This window comes from Trachypithecus francoisi, unplaced genomic scaffold (genome assembly GCF_009764315.1).
Source record: "Trachypithecus francoisi isolate TF-2019V2 unplaced genomic scaffold, Tfra_2.0 Lachesis_group11, whole genome shotgun sequence".
Taxonomy (NCBI): domain Eukaryota; kingdom Metazoa; phylum Chordata; class Mammalia; order Primates; family Cercopithecidae; genus Trachypithecus; species Trachypithecus francoisi.
In genome coordinates, this window is record NW_022681456.1 from 45584229 (window position 1) to 45604708 (window position 20480).

Here is a 20480-nt window from a genome sequence, read left to right on the forward strand (position 1 = left end):
TTTTTATATCCAGCAGTATGATATTTAAAAGAGACCCATGTAAAACTTCCAAACACAGAATGTTTGACAGAAAAAATGATAGAAAAATATATATTGGTGACTACTAATTAAAAAAAGCTAATATTGCTTTTTCATTAATTAAAATTTTTATTAGTAGTCACCAATATATATTAATTAATTAATTAATTAATTAATTAATGTAAAAGACCATTATGACAGAAAAACATGACTAGGAACATAAAAGTTTCTGTTCATCAAGCACAAACAATGCTGTTCCTTTGTACCTAACAATAAATTTAAACATATATAAAAATAGAAATGGACAGAACTATAAGTAGATATTAATCTTTCACCATTATCATAGTGAACAACATAAACACCACACTCAGCAATTGATTGATCAAGTACACATTAAATAAAGATATAAAAGATTTCAACCAATTAACAAGCTTGACCTAATGATACATAGGCTAGTATTGTAAGCAGAATTCTAAGATGTTCTCCAGGCTTCCTGCTTCCACCCATGGTATACATGAACTGTAAAGCCCCAGGACTGTGCATATGATGGAATATCTTTCCCATGATTAAATTCTGATATATAGCACATTTGACTTTAAGAAAGGGATATTACTCTTGGTGGATACAATCTAATCAAATAGGCATTTAGGAGGTTCTGAGTTTTTATCTTGAAGAATGAAACTAGCATCACAAAAGGGAAATAGTGCAAGGGAGATTCTGTTGCTGGCTTTGAAGATGGAAGGAGCCACATGACAAGTAATGTAGGTGATATTTCAGAGCTAAGAGTGTCATCCAGTTGACAGTCAACAAAAAAAATGGAGACTTCAGTCCTACAACAACAAGAATTGAATTCAGTCAACAGTAAGAGTGAACATGGAAGCAGATTCTTCCTTAAACTCTCCAGAAATTAATACAACTGTGCTAAGACACAGCTCAGACAATTTTGACATACCATGGACCTCTGTTGAGAACCATACTATGAGCTAAAAAATGAATTTTTGTTAAAGTAGCTAAGTTTATGGCAATCTGTTAAACAGCAATAGCAAACTATACAACTACTATGTTCAAGAGCTGGAGAGCTTACATTTTTCAAAAGCACAAATGTACCATTTATGAAACTGACCACAAATTTGACCATAAAGCAAGTCTCAACAAATTTCAAAGAATATTTTTATATGTACAACATATTTTGTGATAATACAATTTTTTAAGATTCCACAAAAAATGAATAAAGATATCCATTTAAGTGATAATTAAAAGGCATATTTCTAAATAGTTTGTGAGTCAAAGAAGGAAGCAATAAAAATTAAAATATTCTTAGTAATAAATGTTAAGAGTTCTACATATCAAAATTTTGGGAATGCAGCTAACTAGCAACCTAGGAATATAAATAATCTCCCTTAAACTAATGAATGCCATCGTGTTTACACTCTTAATCTCCCTTAAACTGATGAATGACATCTATAAAATCCCACAACAAATAATTATGAATTCTAAAAAAATTCCTATAAGTTGAAGATCAAAACAATGGGGCTTACTGTCAAGATGAGAAAGAAGTAATAAAACCTATACTAATTGGAATTAAGTAAAGAAATAGCATTTTTTTAGGTGACATAAATAGAAATCCCCAAGTATTTGTGGACAAATTAGATTTATCAAGAGTGATGAGCTCATTCTGCATATAAGCTTGATATACATAAGTCAATTGTATTTCTTATATACTAACATATGTTAAGAACTAGCAACTTAGGCAAAAAAGAATACATTTATAAATGCAACAAAAATATAAGACATTTTAAGAATAAAACTAGCAAAAAAGGGCAAAAGTTTTGTGCAGAATCTATAAAACTTTAATGGAAGTTAACAAACAAATAAATGGAGTGCCATACCATGTTCATCGATAGACAGACACAATATATTAAAAATGTCAATTATCTGCAACTTGACTTATTCAATGTCATGTCCATCAAAATTCTAACAGGTTTTTTTTTTTTTTTTCTGTTCACAAAGTTTGATGAGCTTATTCTAAAATTAATATGAAATTCCAAAGTCTTTAGAATATTCAAGACACTACTAACAAAGAAGAGTGATGTATGGAGAGTTGCCTTATCAAATATCAATATTTATCCTAAAGCTATCTAATATTATAGAGCTATATTTAATATTTGTTACAGCATAGTATTGGGATTGTCATCATATTTGAGGCAAAATGGAAGAGAGTAGAGACCCCAGAGAATGAACTTATATATCTATGTAAACTGATACATGAAAGAGGTAGTATTACAAATCAGTAAAATAATGGAAATATTATTAAATAAATATATTAGACACAGACCAATAGAACAGAATAGTAAAGCAAGAAATAAATCCATATTTTTACAGCCAATTGATTTTCAACAGAGTTGCCAAAAACATTCTCTGGGTAGAGGACAGTGTCTTCAATAAATGGAACTGGGCAAACTGAATATCTATCTACAGAAAAATAAAACTAGATCCCCATCTCTCACTATACATGAAAATCAAACCAAAGTGGAGTAAAGATTTAAATGTTAGATCAGAAATGATGAAACTACTGGAAGAAAGTGTAGAAGAAACACTTCAGGAAATTGGTCTGGGCAAACATTTTATGGAGAAAACCTTAAAAGCACAGGAAACGAAAGTAGAAAAACAAATAATTGGAATTATATCAAACTAAAAGCCTTCTGCGGAGTAAAGGAAACAATGACAGAATGAAGAGGCAACCTGCAGAATGGGAGAAAATATTTGCAAACTATTTACCCAGCAAGGGATTAATATTGAGAATATACAAGGAACTCAAACAGCTCAATAGGAAAAAAATAACCCAAATATTCCGATTAAAAAATGGGCAAATAAGTTGAATAAACATCTCACAAAATAACACATGCAAATGACCAACAGATAATGGAAAAATGTTAAACATCACTAATCATCAGGGAAATGCAAGTCAAAACTACAATGAGATATTGTCTCATCTTAGAATGGTCATTATAAAAAAGACAAAAAATAACAAATGCTTGTGAGGATTCAGAGAAATGGGAACTGTTATACACTGTTGATGGGAATGTAAGTTGGTACAACCATTATGAAAAACATTATGGAGGTTCCTAAAAACTAAACTACCATATGATCCAGGAAAGTTAGTAAAGGGTATATATCTAAAAAGGGAAAAAAATCAGTACATTGTATTGGTATCTGTACTCCATGTTTATTGTAGCAGTATTTACAATAGCTAAGATACGGAATCAACCTGAGTGTCCGTCAACAGATGGATAAAGAAAATGTGGTATATATACATAATATAATACTACTTAGCAGTAAAAAGGAAAGAAATTCTGTCATTTGTAGCATCGTGGATGAGCTTGGAGGACATTATATTAAGTGAAATAAGAGAGGCACAGAAAGGTAAACATTGCATGTTCTCACTTACACCTGGAGGCACAAAAAGTTGATCTCATGGAAGTAGAGAGTAGAATAGTGGTTACTGGAGGGTTGGAAGGTTGGGGAGAGGGGAGACAGCCAGAGGTTGGTTCATGGTTGCAAAAGTACTGTTAGATAGGAGAACTAAGTTCTAATATTCTATTGCACTGTAGGGTGATTACAATAAATGATTTGTTGCACATTTTTCAAATAGTTGAAAGAATGGATTTTGATTCTTCTCAACATTAAGAAATGATAAATTTAGGTGTTGAATATGCTAATTACTCAGATTTTTATCATTACACATTATATACATGTATCAAAACATTACACTGTACTCCATAAATATGTATGATTAGTATGTGTTGATTAAAAGTAATAAATAAAAACATAAATATGTTGGGGAAATGGGTATCCATATAGAAAAAAAGTGAAAATGAATCTGTAATCTCACACACAAAGGTAAATTTCAGGTAAATCAAGCACTCAAATGTCACGGGCAGAACTTTAGCATTTACAAAAATAATATGTTAAATGTATACATGAGTTATAGCAAATTTAGAAGCATACCACTGAATTAAATTATTGTTATGCTTCCCAATATACGAGTAAAGAAAAGAAAGGCAACAGAGAGGCCAACATGTTCCAGTCCTAAAGTCACGTAGAACCCCCTAAACGCACTTTCCAAATAAACAAGGACATGTTTCTAAGAAAGTAAGCACTATTCCTCTGACTTTTATCACTTATGGGCTGTGTTTTCATGATATTTATCTTCTTACTTAAGTCATTATTCTTGGTTGTACATAACTTAGCTATCAGTACAATGATTATAAATTTGTACCTAAATTCTCTTTTCTTCAATTTACTTGAGGGACCCAAATAGCTTGTTTTTAACTCTAATTTTAGGATATGCCTCTGTTATCTTTAAGAAAAGTTTACTAAAGACAGCTATTTATTTGAAAACGCTTTTTGGCTCCTTTTACCATAAGCTGGCATTTGACATGCAGATGAAAGTTCTAGCTCAACAGTTTCCTTTTACTTACACTTAGTTTGCCACAAATTGAAACCTCAACTGCCTGGCAAAAATAAAAGCCACAACTTCTCCTTCACTCCTGGCATAAACTCAAAAGGACAATTTGTGCCATTTGTAAGTTAATCAAAAGAGATTATACAAGGCAAGGCAGGCAGAACTCTGGGCTCCAATTTAATGTGCTTTGAGTTGGCTTTGCTAGATGGTCCTGTTTACGAAGATAATGCCCCTATTGCTAGGATATGTTTATGTTCTTTTCCCCCAGGGAAAAGATCGCCATAGAACAAATTAAAGGCGATTAGCAGAAGGTTGGGTAATTGCCAATAAATTCGGTAAACTTTCATGAACTTTTAAGCCAAAATGGCCTTTTTAAGGGTTCTCATTTTGCTATTTGTTAGTTGTTTGACCTTGGAGGAAATACTTAACCTCTCTGAACATTAATTTCCTCATTTATAATAATAATTTTCTGATAAGGTTGTTACGGGGATTGGAGATAGTATATTAAGTGCCAAGAGTTGTGCCTAGTTAGTGGTTGGTTTTCAGTAAATGGTACCCATATATTATTATTGAAAAATATCTGACAGGTTATTATCACTTACTGATCAACATAATAGAAATAATATGATTGTGCTTTTAGGACATAATCTAATATTTCATTTGCCTAATATTAAACAGGAGCTAAATATAAGTAAGACCTGTATATTTCTGCTGGGGCATGGGTTGGAAATACAGTTTGAAGATGTTTTTGAGAACAGATTAGTAATTCTTATACTCGCTTGCTCCTTGTCCATGGGATTCCCTGATGGCTGAGAATGCATTAATTTTTCCCTTTCTTACATTTTGATTCAGAATCAAATCTGTATCTAATATTTTAATAGAAACATATTTCTAAAACATAAAAGAACAAAATAAATTTGATACACCACCAAAAATTAAACAATAAAACACAGGTTGTAGCAGAATTTCAAATATGTTTTCCTTTTTCAAAAAATTCTGATTTAATAATGTATACTCTCAAGGCATGCAGCCTTGGGAAATTTATAGCCCAGAGCATTGTAGCTCTGCATGTAGTCAACTAAATGATTTTCATGGTTTTTCCACAGGAAAATAATTTTAAATTTGCTTCCTCCTGACACCCAGAAGTTTCTCTTTTTTCTCCATAGCTGGTGGGTTATTATGCTTAAAGGAAATAAATTGCTTAACAACATACTGAGTAAATTCTAACAGAAACACAGATTTTTTATCAAAAAAATGTATTTTAAATTAAATACAAACATTTATTAGTTAGTTAATGGTCTGCATTATCCACATTATGCTTCTTTCCTGGGCCTAAATAATCAAAAGATGGCTATTAATTGGAAGAAAGTATTCATTTACATAAGTATACACTTTCTGGATCATCTTCATAATAACATTGTGTTATATAATTTGTAAATTTGGCTCTCTGAAATTTATTAATGTAATATTTTCATGTACTATTATATTAATATGTGTTAATTTACTAATGTAATATGTTAAGGATTATTTATTTTCAGAAGTGCATAAAATTCAGAATTTGCTCCTTGCCAGACTTCATTCAGTGAGGTGCTGGTAAATGCTTAAAAAATGGTTCTCAGAAAAAGCAGACCCTATGTGTAGCATTGCTAATTTCCATAGTGTAAAATCTCCTGCAGTGACTGTTTTAAAGCTCCTAAGGTGAAGTCACTGATCTCAAAATTGGGAATAAATGCACACAATTGGCTCTACTGAGCTGGAAAAAGCTCACTCTAGCACATCTTTGCATATTCTCCACATTACAATGACATAATTTAAAATAATCAACTTAAATTTAATTTATATTAACTGAATGCTTATTCTAAGTCAATTTCTACTCAAGATATTGGAGTTATCCCTCCAACTGTATTTATACAAATTGTATATGTGTTTATTGTCAAATTTTACCCTCAAGAATAATAGTCTCATGAAGGCAAAGACTTTAGTTCATTTTTGATTTCTTTAAACCTAGAATGATGGTTAACACATAGCAGAAAATGAATAAAGATTTCTTGAGTCAAAGGAGACTCAGATGTCAACAAGCTCACAGTCTATCAGAAAATTAAACAAAATGAATTTTAAGGAGATACAGAAACTAAATCATATAATCACCAAGTCTCAGTGTTTCCTAAAGTTAAAAGTTAAACTATAATAAATTCCATAATGTTATATTAATGAAAATTAGATATGTCCAGCTAACATTATATTTCATTGAAAAACATGTTATATGTTGATTGTGATTCTGTAAAGAATAAGAGTGCCAATACCAGCAGCAACAGCAAACCTTTATAGAGTGCTTATTCCGAAGCAGGAATATGCTAAGTGAATAACATATACGGTATTATTGAATTTACCTCTCATCTTATCCTTTCCAATATGCACTAATTTTACCTTCTCATTTTATACACGAGAAAATTGCAGTTCCAAATTGTTCACAAACTTGCTCAAGTAAGTTGCTGATAAGTGCTAGGCTCCATTCTGAACCTAAACCTCTCATTGAGTATAAGTTCTTAACCTAAACAGTCTCCTCTTTCTCTTTTTTCTCTCTCTTTTTTTTTTTTTGAGACGGAGTCTCGCTGTGTCGCCCAGGCTGGAGTGCAGTGGCGCGATCTCGGCTCACTGCAAGCTCCACCTCCTGGGTTCCCGCCATTCTCCCACCTCAGCCTCCAAGTAGCTGGGACTACAGGCGCCCGCCACCGCGCCCGGCTAGTTTTTTGTATTTTTAGTAGAGGCGAGCTTTCACCATGTTAGCCAGGAGGGTCTCGATCTCCTGACCTCGTGATCCACCTGCCTCGGCCTCCCAAAGTGCTGGGATTACAGGCTTGAGCCACCACGCCCAGCCACAGTCTCCTAAATACTTACTATTTTCTCTGTTTTTTCAAAATAGTATAAATCATGGAGAGTTCACATTTCTATGTTGATGCTTGGCAATTCACAGAAGCAAGATGACACAAGATTATTTTTCAAAGTAAAAGATGTTCCACCATTGACAACAGGATCTCTTTAAAGTGGGCAAGTTGGTCACAGGATTTGAATGAGTCTACCATTGGTTGTAAAAGGAGGAAATTGGGCCAGATAGATGGATTCATAGCTGAATTCTGCCAGCTGTACAAAGAAGAGATGGTACTAATTCTACTGAAACTATTCTTAAAAATTGAGGAGGAAGACTCCTCCCGAGCTTACTCTATGAAGCCAGCATTACCTTGATACTAAACCCTAGCAAAGACAAATGAAGAAAGAAAACTACTATATTAGGCCAATATCTCTAATGAACATAGACAAAAACATCCTCAAAAAATCTAGCAAACTGAATCCAGAAGCACATGACAAAGTTAATTCAACATGATCAACTAGACTTCAGTCCTGGAATGCAAGGTTGGTTCAATATACAAAAATCGGTAAATGTGATTGACTCCATAAACAGAATTTAAAACAAAAACCATACAATTATCTAAATAGATGCAGAAAAAGTTTTTGATAAAATCCAACATCCCTTTGTGATAAAAACCCTCAAGAACCTAGAGATTAAAGAAACATACCTTAAAATAATCAGAGCCATCTCTAACAAATCCACAGCCAACCTCATATTGACAGGCAAAAACTGGAAATAATACCCTTGAGAACTGAAACAGGTAAGGATGTCCATTCTCACAACTCCCATTCAACAAAATGGTGAAAGTCCTTGCCAGAGCACTCAGGAAAGAGAAAGAAAGAAAAGGCATCTGAATAGGAATAGAAGTCAAATGATCTCTTGCTGACAATATGATAATATATAGAAATCCCTCAAAACTCCAACAAAAATATCTGGGAACTGATAAATAACTTCCATAAAGTTTCAAGATACAAAATCAATGTACAAAAATCAGTAGCATTTCTATACATCCAACAATGTTCAAACTGAGTGCCAATTCAAGAATGCAATCTCATTTACAATCACTGCAAAAAACAAAACAAAACAAAACAAAAAAACAACCTAGGAATATATCTAACCACAAAGGTGAAAGGTCTCTAGAAGGAGAACTACAAAACCCTGCTGAAAGAAATCTTAAATGACAGAAAAAAATGGAAAACATTTCATGATCATGGATTGGAAGAATATTGTTAAAATGACCATACTACCCAAAGCAATCTACACATTCAACCCCATTCTTAATCAAGCTACTAATGTCATTTTTCACAGAACTAGAAAAAACTGTTCTAAAATTCATATGGAGCCATGGAACCTGACCAACTGAAGAAATCCTAGGCAAAAAGAACAAAGCCAGAGGCATATTACCTGACTTCAAACTATACTATAAGGCTACAGTAACCAAAACAGCATGGTACTAACACAAAAACAGACACATAGACCAAAGAAGCAAAATAGAGAATCCATAAATTAAGTCACACACCTACAGTCACCTAATCTTTGACAAAGTTGACAAAAATAAACAATGGGGATAGGACTCTCTATTCAATAAATGGTACTGAGATAGCTGGGTAGCCATATGCAGAAGAATGAAATTAGACGGTGACTTTTTAGCATGTAAAAAATTAACTAAAGATGGTTGAAAGATTTAAATGTAAGACCTGAAACTATAAGAATCCTAGAAGAAAACCTAGCAAATACCACTGTGGACATTGGGCTTGGGAAAGAAATTATGACCAAATCCTCAAAAGCAATTGAAGGAAAACCAAAAACCAAGTGGGATAATTACACTAAAGAGCTTCTACACAGCAAAAGAAACTATCAACAGAGTAAACAGGCAATCTACAGAATTGGAGAAAATGCTCTCAAACTATTCCTCTAACAAAGGTCTAATATCCAGAATTCATAAAGAACTTAATCAAATCAACAAGCAAAAAACAAATAACCCCATTTAAAATTGTAGACAAAGATAAGTAGGCAAAATACACAAATAGACATTTCTTGAAAGAAGACAAGCAAGGGTCAACAAACCTATGAAAAATGTTCCACATCAGTAATCATTAGGAAAATGGAAATCAAAAGTCCTATGAGATATAATCTCAGGTCAGTCTGAGTGGCTACTATTAAAAAGTCAAAAAGCAACAGATGCTGGTGAGGCTACAGAGAAAAGGGAGCTCTTAAACACTGTTGGTGGGAATGTAAGTTAGTCCAGATACTATGCAAAACAGTTTGGAGATTTCTCAAAGAACTTAAAACAGAACTACCATTCAACCCAGAAATCCCATTACTGGGTATATATCCAAAAGAAAATCGTTCTACCAAAAAGACACATGCCCTTTTATGTTCATCATGGCACTATTTGCAATAGCAAAGACATGAAATCAACCTAGGTGCCCATTAATGGTGGATTGGAGAAAGAAAATGTGGTGCATAGACACCACTGAATACTATACAGCCATAAAAAGAATGAAATCATTTCCTTTGCAGCAACGTGGTTTCACCAGGAGGCCATTACCTTAAGTCAATCAATGCAGAAACAAGAAACCAAATACAATATGTTCTCACTAATAAGTAGGAGCTAAACATTGGGTTTTCATGGAGATAAACATGGCAATAACAGAAACTGGGGACTACTACAAGAGTGAAGAGGGAAGGTGGATAAGGATTGAAAAACTATTGAGTACTGTGCTCAGTACCTGGATTATGGAAGCAATTGTACCCCAATCACTTCTCACAGGGTCCGTCCTAGGACATGTGGGGATTATGGAAACTACAATTCAAGATGAGATTTGGGTGGGGACACAGTCAAACCATATCAGCAGGGGATGGCGTGGAGTCTGCTGTTTTATGATGGGTAAGGGAGCTCACTTACAACATTTTGAAAGGAGTCCTGTGAAGGAAGTGGGGAAGCAAATTATACAAGTATACCTAGTAGTATTTCTAGGTATAGTATTCCTAGGTATACCTAGGGTCAACACATTCTGAGCAAGAGGGGACAGCAGGCCAGGTGCAGTGGCTCACTCCTGTAATCCCAGCCCTTTGAGAAGCCAAAGCTATTGGATTACCTGAGGTCAGGGGTTCGAGACCAGTCTGACCAATATGGTGAAACCCTGTCTCTACTAAAAATACAAAACTTAGCCAAGTGTGGTGACTAGCACCTGTAGTGCCAGCTACTCGGGAGGCTGAGGTGGAAGAATCACTTGAACTCAGAAGGCGGAGGCTGCAGTGAGCCGAGATTGTGCCACTGCACTCCAGCCTGGATGATAGAGTGAGCCTTGGGCTTTAAATAAATAAATAAATTCATTAAATTAAAAACCCCAAACAAACAAACAAACAAACAAACAAACTAAACTAAAAGAGAGAGTGTGTGTGTATTGTAAAAGAGGAGGTCAGAGAAATGGGTTGTGGAGGCAGGTCAGAGAGGGATTGTAGGCCAAATTGCAGACCGCAGTCTTTTCTCTGAGAGGTGTGGAAAGCAATTTGAAGTTTTGAGCAGTCATGCCACAATCTGCTTTCCATTTCTAAAGAACTACAGTGACTGGTGAGGCTTAGAGATTCCATGTGGGAGGGGAGCCATGGCCTTAGGGAGACCAGTGAGAAAGTTGTCACCCTAACGCTAGTGAGAGAACTCATGTCTTGGTCAAGATAGTGATGGCAAGGGTGTATTCCAATTTATTCAGTAGGAGAAGCCACAGGTTTTCTCATGGATATATAGGATGAGAGGAAGAAAGAGGTCAAGATTAGCTCAAAGCTTTTAGTCTGAACAAATGGAAGGTTGGAGACGAGGAATATGGAGTTTGGTTTTGGCCCGTGTCCAGTTTGAAATGCTTCAGAAGGAATTCCTGTGATGACAATTGAAAATGCTTGTATCTATTTTAAGTATTCATATCTTTAAAATTTCCTAAACCTTAATTCTTATATTAAGTTCTTTAATTAAAATACAATTATTTATTTATTGCTGAGCATAGACTTCTTATAAAATTTCACTAATAGAAGAGGCAAACCCATGAAGAAATCTTGATAAGATACAAATAAATGTCAGAGAAGATATCAGCGTGCTGAACACTAGAGGGGAGCACGATCACAGGACTAGAACAGGAATCTAGCAAGCATTCACAGTAAAACGTTTTATTTGGGTACATTTATTTCTAACTCACTGACGCTAGCAGTAGGAGTCTTCAGAAATGAAAATAAACAAAGCATAACCTTTCATCAAAGACAGGTTTTAGAGAGAAAAAGTAATTTATTTCAGTTTATAAGGGTCCACAGAAGCTCTGATATAGCTGGGGCTTCTACACTTTTTGAAAATAAAAGCATAAAGCCAGGGGAAGCAGGGGACACTCCAAGGCGTATTGTTCTCTTCATGCTCTTGTTGAAATCATGCTGGCAGCGATGAATTGCATTAGGGTACAGAAGAGAGCAGCCCAGGTTGCTCAGTTCAAATTTGGTACTCCTCTCAAGGACTAGGGTGCAGCTTTGGTATATGTGCCTCCTCGAAAAGGTGACATTGCTGCCCAAGGCCCTACTTAAATCAGGTGTAGCTGTTGGTGCCAGCAGGTCATGAGTGCTTGAGTCAGGAATGATAATCTTCTTTTTGTCAGGGAATAAAGAAGGATGCAAGAAATAAAACAAGAAAAGAAATAGGGCACAAAGGAAGAAAGAGCAGAGTTGAAGCAAAACTAATAAAACCTTAGGATGAGAACAAAAGTTTACATATTTGAATATGAGTGAAAGAGACATAAAGTTGTGTAGAACTGGTAATATATTGATTTTTGTTAAAAAAAAATTAGGTAGCTGCTGATATGGATAAATTGTCAGGAGCTAACAAACTAGCTAAATTTGAGATAAGGAGGATTATGTATTGGAGAAATGTAGTTATTTTGGCCAGTTGAAAAGGTGTGTGTGTGTGTGTGTGTGTGAGAGAGAGAGAGAGAGAGGGAGAGAGAAACAGTTTCTCCCTGTACTGCTTCAACTTCATCTTCTATTAAACTGCTATTTATAGCTAGAAATATATTCAATCAAGGTGTATTTCTTGACAATGGTACTTACAAATATAATGTTCATAGAATGATGTCATGTGTAAAAAATTACTGTTTTTCTTTCTCTTTGGAATAGAGAAGGATATAAATATTTGTTTATACCTTTTTAGAGGGATATTAGGACGTAATAATCTATTGCCCCGAAATCTTGAAGGACAATAGACTAAATACACCAAAAAACCGTGAAGGCAAATTATGAGCATGTATTTACAAAGTGCCATAACTACTAAAACACATTATCCACACTCACTCAAAGGTCCCCATTTTCCCCTTACTTTATTCATCTGTATAATCAGTTACACATTGTTTCTCCTTTCAATCATATTTCCCTGTCTCTTCTAGACACAGAATTTTGAGGCTGAGGCGGGCAGATATTTTGAGGTCAGGAGCCTGAGACCAGCCTGACCAACATGGTGAAACCCTGCCTCTACTAAAATATAAAAATTAGCTGGGAGTGGGCACAGGTACCTGTAATCTCAGCCTCTTAGGAGGCTGAGGCATGAGAATCACTTGAACCTGGGAGGCAGAGGTTGCAGTGAACTGAGATCACACCACTGCACTCCAGCCTGGGTGACAGAGTGAGACTCTCTCTCTCTCAAAAAAAAAAAAAAGGCCGGGCGCGGTGGCTCAAGCCTGTAATCCAGCACTTTGGGAGGCCGAGACGGGCGGATCACGAGGTCAGGAGATCGAGACCATCCTGGCTAACACGGTGAAACCCCGTCTCTACTAAAAATACAAAAACTAGCCGGGCGAGGTGGCGGGCGCCTGTAGTCCCAGCTACTCAGGAGGCTGAGGCAGGAGAATGGCGTAAACCTGGGAGACGGAGCTTGCAGTGAGCTGAGATCCGGCCACTGCACTCCAGTCCGGGCGACAGAGCGAGACTCCGCCTCAAAAAAAAAAAAAAAAAAAAAAAAAAAAAGTTGGTATAAATTTCCCCAGATGCATTAGTTCTTAACCAGAAACAATTTTGCTCCCTTAGGGAATATTTGGCAATGTTTGGAAGCATTTTACTTGTCTCAATTAAGGGAGTGTTGCGGGCATCTAGTGGCTAAAGGTTGCTGTTAACCATCTTGCAATGCATAGGACAGCCCCCATCCCCCACAACAGAGTTATCCAGTCTCAAATGTCAATACTACTGAAGTTGAAAACCCCTGTCACAAAGTGTTATTTAAACAATAAAAAAATTGTAATGTAAATATTTTTAGGCCTGGGATGATCATATTTCTATAAACACTGAGCCTGGTAAACAAACTGCAGGAGAGAGAGGGCCTTCCCAGTGTTGCCCTTTCATAGTTGCAAGCTTTACTCCTTTTGGAGTGGTTCTTGGTTTCAGAATGTTGTTTTTACTCTTTACACTTAGGTATTAATACTTATGGACACACTCATCTGTCCTTTCTTTGTCAGAAATTCCGGTGCCAGTGTTCTACAATGTATCTGTGGCCTTAGGTTCTTAGAGAGAATGTCAAATAGGTTGAGTTTTTCTCCTTACTGCTAAGGATTGAAGTCATAGTTAAGAAATAACCTACATTACAGCTTGAAATCACTTTTCTCGATGTGCATACTACTTATGAAATTCAACCATTATTCTTTTCTATAATGTGCTGTTGCAGTAGAAGAGGGACTACTCAACCAATAAGATGAGATGAAAAACAAGAAGAACAAAGAACAGAGTGCATAGAGCATGCGTCCAGAGTAGTCAAGACTAACTTTTGAACCTCTCCAACTCTGCACCTTTCTAGTTGAGTGACCTTGGGCAAGTGACCCAACCTATCTCATCCTCTAAGCAAGGAGGATAATGAGGTATCTGTTTTATCATTCAGCTGCATGTGAAATGCCCAGTACAGTGTCTAGTGTGTAGGAAACTTTCAATATTTTTTTTATTCATGCTGTATTAACTTTAAGTAACTTTAAGATCTTTCTAATATGTCTAGAGACGATTTCACCCACTGCTCTATTTGGCCATCAGTTTTGTCTGTCTTCAGCAATGGTGAAGTGGGCACCCTTTCATTGGGGAAGAGAAATCCATGCTTTGTTGCCCTTGTCAAAAAACAAAAATGTTTGAGAGGTGGATGGCAAAGCTGCTGCCACTGGCATCTTTCACAGTCACCACATCAAAAGATCCAGAATGTTTCTCTCTGTTCGTGATCACACCAGTTCTTCCCAAGGTAGCATCTCCAGTCACAGGATACCAGTGTCAACTGGTTACCACTGTTGAACTTGACGCAATGTGTAATCTTGACAGTCTCCAAATCAGTTTGAATGGTGTCATTTACCTTGATGAGTAGATCCAAGTAGCAGATGGTGTGAGCATCATGAATCACCAGATGAGGGATTCCTTTTGTGACCACAAATATTTTTCTCACTTTGCACAACTTGTACTTGGCCTCCTCAGGTGTGATATGATGAACAGCAAAGTGACCTTTGGTGTCACACAACAGACAAAAATTTTCTTCAGTCTTGTCAGTGCTGATGACATTCATGAATCCAGCAGGATAGGTTACATCAGTTTAGACCTTGCCATTGATCTTAATGAACCGCTGCATGCAAATCTTTTTTTTTTTTTTCCAACTTTTATTTTCAGTTCAGAGGTACAGGTGCAGGATGTGCAGATTTGTTACACAGATAAATGTGTGCCATGGTGATTTGCTGTACAGAACTAATTTACATTCCCACCGACAGTGTAAATGTGTTCCTTTTGCTTCACAACCTCACCAGTATCTGTTGTTTTTCACTTTTTAAGTAGCCATTACGACTGCTGTGAGATGATATCTCTTTGTGGTTTTGATTTGCATTTCTCTGATGATCAGTGATGTTGAGCTTTTTTTCATATGTTTGTTGGCCACATGTATGTCTTCTTTTGAGAAGTGTCTCTTCATGTCCTTTCTTCACTTTTTAATGTGGTTGTTTCTTTTCCTATAAATTTGTTTACGTGTTTTGTTTTATTTTATAGTGCTTTAAGTTCTAGGGTACATGTGTACAACGTGCAGGTTTGTTACATATGTATACATGTGCTGTGTTGGTTTGCTGCCCCCATTTAACACGTCATTTACATTAGGTATTTCTCCTAATGCTATCCCTCCCCATCCCCCCACTATATGACAGGCCCCGGTGTGTGGTGTTCCCTTTCCTGTGTCCAAGTGTTCTCATTGTTAAGTTCCCACCTATGAGTGAGAATATGCAGTGTTTGGTTTTCTGTCCTTGTGATAGTTTGCTCAGATTGATGGTTTCCAGTTTCATCCATGTCCCTACAAAGGACATGAACTCATCCTTTTTTATGGCTGCCTAGTATTCCATGGTGTATATGTGCCACATTTTCTTAATCCAGTCTATCATTGATGGACATTTGGGTTGGTTCCAAGTCTTTACTATTGTGAATAGTGCCGCAATAAACATACGTGTGCGTGTGGCTTTATGGTGGCATGATTTATAATCCTTTGGCTGTATACCCAGTAATGGGATCGCGGGATCAAATGGTATTTCCAGTTCTAGATCCTTGAGGAATTGCCACACTATCTTCCACAATGGTTGCACTCCCACCAACAGTGTAAAAGTGGGAGTTTAGACTCCCACCAACAGTGTAAAAGTGTTCCTATTTCTCCACATCCTCTCCAGCACCTGCTGTTTCCTGACATTTTAATGATTGCCATTCTAAATGGTGTGAGATGGTATCTCATTGTGGTTTTGATTTGCATTTCTCTGATGGCCAGTGATGATGAGCATTTTTTCATGTGACTGTTGGCTGCATAAATGTCTTCTTTTGAAAAGTGTCTGTTCATATCCTTTGCCCAGTTTTTGTACCTCTGGTAGAATTTGGCTGTGAATCCATCTGGTCCTGAACATTTTTTGGTTGGTAGGCTATTCATTATTGCCTCAATTTCAGAGCCTGTTATTGGTCTATTCAGCAATTCGACTTCTTCCTGGTTTAGTCTTGGGAGGGTGTATTTGTCCAGCAATTTATCCATTTGTTCCAGATTTTCTAGTTTATTTGTGTAGAAGTATTAATAATATTCTCTGATGGTTGTTTGTATTTCTATGGGGTCAGTGGTGATATCCCCTTTATCATTTTTTATTGCGTCTATTTGATTCTTCTCTCTTTTCTTCTTTATTAGTCTTGCTAGCTGCCTATTTTGTTAATCTTTTCAAAAAATCAGCTCCTGTATTCACTGATTTTTTGAAGGGTTTTTTTGTCTCTATTTCCTTCAGGTCTGCTCTGATCTTAGTTATTTTTTGCCTTCTGCTAGCTTTTGAATGTGTTTCCTCTTGCTTCACTGGTTTTTTTAATTGTGAAGTTAGGGTATTGATTTTAGATCTTTCCTGCTTTCTCTTGTGGGCATTTAGTGCTATAAATTTCCCTCTACACACTGCTTTAAATGTGTCCCAGAGATATTGGTACATTGTGTCTTTGTTCTCATTGGTTTCAAAGAACATCTTTATTTCTGCTTTCATTTCGTTTGTTTTGTTTTGTTTTTTTGATGAAGTCTAATTTTGTTGCCCAGGCTGGAGTACTGTGGCGCGATCTGCGCTCACTGCAAGCTCCACCTCCCAGGTTTACTCCATTCTCCTGCCTCAGCCTTCCAAGTAGCTGGGACTACACGCCTGGCTAATATTATTTGTATTTTCAGTAGAGACAGGGTTTCACCATGTTAGCCAGGATGGTCTTCATCTCCTGACCCATGATCCACCCTCCTCGGCCTCCCAAAGTGCTGGGATTACAGGGGTGAGCCACCATGCTCAGCCTCACCTCATTTTGTTATTTACCCAGTAGTCATTCAGGAGCAGGTTGTTCAGTTTCCATGTAGTTGTGTGATTTTGAGTGAGTTTCTTAATCCTGAGTTCTAATTTGATTGCACTGTGGTCTGAGAGACAGTTTGTTGTGATTTCTGTTCTTTTACATTTGCTGAGGAGTGCTTTACTTCTAACTATGTGGTCAATTTTTGAATAAGTGCAACATGGTGCTGAGAAGAATGTGTATTCTGTTGATTTGGGGTGGAGAGTTCTGTAGATGTTTATTAGGTCTGCTTGGTGCAGAGCTGAGTTCAAGTCCTGGATATCCTTGTTAACCTTCTGTCTTGTTGATATGTCTAATATTGACAGTGGGGTGTTAAAGTCTCCCATTATTATTGTGTGGGAATCTGAGTCTCCTTTTAGGTCTCTAAGACTTGCTTTATGAATCTGGGTGCTCCTGTATTGGATGCATATATATGTAGGATAGTTAGCTCTTCTTGTTGAGTTGATCCCTTTACCATCATGTAATGGCCTTCTTTGTCTCTTTTGATCTTTGTTGGTTTAAAGTCTGTTTTATCAGAGACTAGGATTGCAACCCCTGCTTTTTCTTGCTTTCCATTTGCTTGGTAGATCTTCCTCTATCCCTTTATTTTGAGCCTATATGTGTCTCAGTACATGAGATGGGTCTCTTGAATGCACCACACTGATGGGTCTTGACTCTTTATCCAGTTTGGCAATCTGTGTCTTTTAGTTGGAGCATTGTCAGGGTATATGTAAGTTTCTTCCTTAGAAAAAATGATGATGGGGAGAGACTCTTTCAGCTTATGGGGATTAGTAAATGGACAAGGAGCAAACACACCACTCAGTTTATCCAGAATCCAATGGTTGGAGCTGCAACCAACGTCAGATGCTTCTTGGGACCATAAGCCATGGTTGCTGTAGGCATAGAAAGAATCAATAAATGTTAACTATCATTATCTGGTTCTTTTTTTTACCATTTTTTTATTTACCAACTATTATTGAGTTTCTATTACATGTCAAGTCCTTTGCTAGAAACTGTGGATAAATGGTAAGCCAAAACAAACAGGTTCCTGCTCTTATAAAGCTTATTGTTGAGGAGGTGTGAAAGGCACAAATTAAATAACCACAAAATATACTGCATGTTTGTGGTTGTCATAAAGAAAGCTACATGGAGCTATAACATATAACTGAGGGATTTGACCCCTTCTGGATCCCAAGGGGTCTGTGGAAGATACAACTCATGTGCTGAGAAACCTTTAGGATCTTTGCCTTGTGATAGCTCTTCCTTTACCTTCAACATTAAAAAATACTCACCATTGTTCCTGGAGTTAGCTACTATAGGTTCCAATTGTTACATCTTAAAAAATAACTTGTACATGTTACAACAAAAGGATAAAATAGGAATGAGTCCTCTTCTTTTAAATTTCTATCTCTCTCTCTGGTCAGAATTTACCTTTGCTACTCTGGTTTTTTATTTTTCCATTAGAGAATATAAACTATGCCATTGCCTTACAGTGCCTCGAGTATAAAAAAAGAGGTTGTTCTTAGATCTTATTGAGGTAGAGGATCAACAGGGCTTATTTCTTGGTTCCAACAGGATGAAGTGAAGAAACTGGCAGGAACCAGCAGATGGCAATGAAAGATATCCCTAGCTGCCCTTATTGTCCATTAGTATAAGATGCCACCACCCAATGCCATGTCAGTTTACAAATGCCATGGCATTTGTAACATAAAAGCTACCACCCCTTTCCATGGCAATGACCCAGAGTTATTTCCTCTTTCCTAAAAAGTTCTAAATAACCCACCCATCAATTTGCATTAGCTTGCCCCTTAATTTGCATGTAACTGAAAGTAGGTATAAGTGGGTATAAATACAGTTGCCAACAGCCCATATGTTGCCAACTCTGGGCACACTGCCTATGAGTTAGCCCCACCCTGCAAAGAACAGTAGCATTCAGAAAAGATTGCTGTTTAATAGTACTGGCTTGCTCTTGAATTCTTTCCTAGGCAAAGCCAAGAACCCTCCTGAGTTAAGCCCCACTTTTGAGACTTGCTTGTCCTGCATCATTATACCCACTCATCAACCTGCTTATAAAAGATAGAGTCAGGTATTAGAAGAACTGAGTATATGTTTTTATTTGAATGCAGCTGCCAGGTGATATATCTAGAAATGACTATTTAGCAATAGTCATCTCTCTTTTTTCTAAGGTGAATGGGGTTGGGGAGAAATTTGCACTCCTCAACCATTTAAATAAATGAGGAAACCTCATTAGCAGAGGGCTAAACAGTGAAATAAATATATGATTGTTACTTAATATTATATTTGATATAAAATAGAGATTTGTCAAGAAATCCTTGGCCTGACCTTTCTTAATGGTCTGATTTTTTTTATACTTTCAGAAAAGAATCAATCCTTGTCTGGGGCCTGTGGCAGGGACTGTTAGCTGTCCTCTGAAATCGATTTCCTCTTTCTTTCTTAGAATAAAGCTAGACTACATTTAATAGCCTCTTTTGCAGTTAGGTGAAGCCATGTGACTAAGCTTGAAGCCAAGGAAGTGACCAGAGTGATGGATGCACTTCTGGGCCTGGCACATAAAATACCTCAAATTGCTCTTCCATGCTCTCTCTCCTTTTTGGCTGAACAGGATCACAAGCCCCAGGGTGAATCTGGAAGCCACATAGTTTGAAGACGGCAGAGCTTCCTTAAGTATGAGTCCTCAAATAAAATATGGAGCAGAACTTTCCCCCTATTCCAACAGGAAACACCTCTCTGAGACTTTTATGAGAGAAAGAAATGTATTTCCTGTTCCTGAAACTATTAAATTTGGGGGATCTCTTTGTTAACTATAGCACAATTGCACTACTTAATATAGAGCCTGATGGAAACAAAGAACACATTCATGATTATGGTATTATGTCAAAATACTGGTGAAGTCAGAGTATTCTCTCAGAGGAAATGATGTTTGAGTTCCTAATAATTGCCATTATGGCTATTGATATAGTAGTTCTGAAATATTTAAGCACTCACACAGAGTACTGCATTGCCAGATTGGATTCAAAGGACTCAGAGATCTTACCTGGTATCAATATTTGCTACAAAATTATGAGGATGAAGGCCCAGAAAAGGCTCAGAGAAAGCAGAGAGAGATTTGGAACATCAGGTGTGTTTCTCAGAATCCTTCCTTTCCACATCGGACATTCCCCCCGGCCCAGAACAGATGAGGTCTTTAAGTGTGGTTAGCTGTCTCCTCACATGGTGGCCAGTGCT

The 20480-nt window shown here is 36.6% G+C and overlaps 1 pseudogene; it reads right to left on the minus strand.

The window, feature by feature from the left end:
* Positions 1-14405: 14405 nt before the first annotated feature.
* Positions 14406-18122, minus strand: LOC117090999 (annotated as a pseudogene).
* Positions 18123-20480: the final 2358 nt, after the last annotated feature.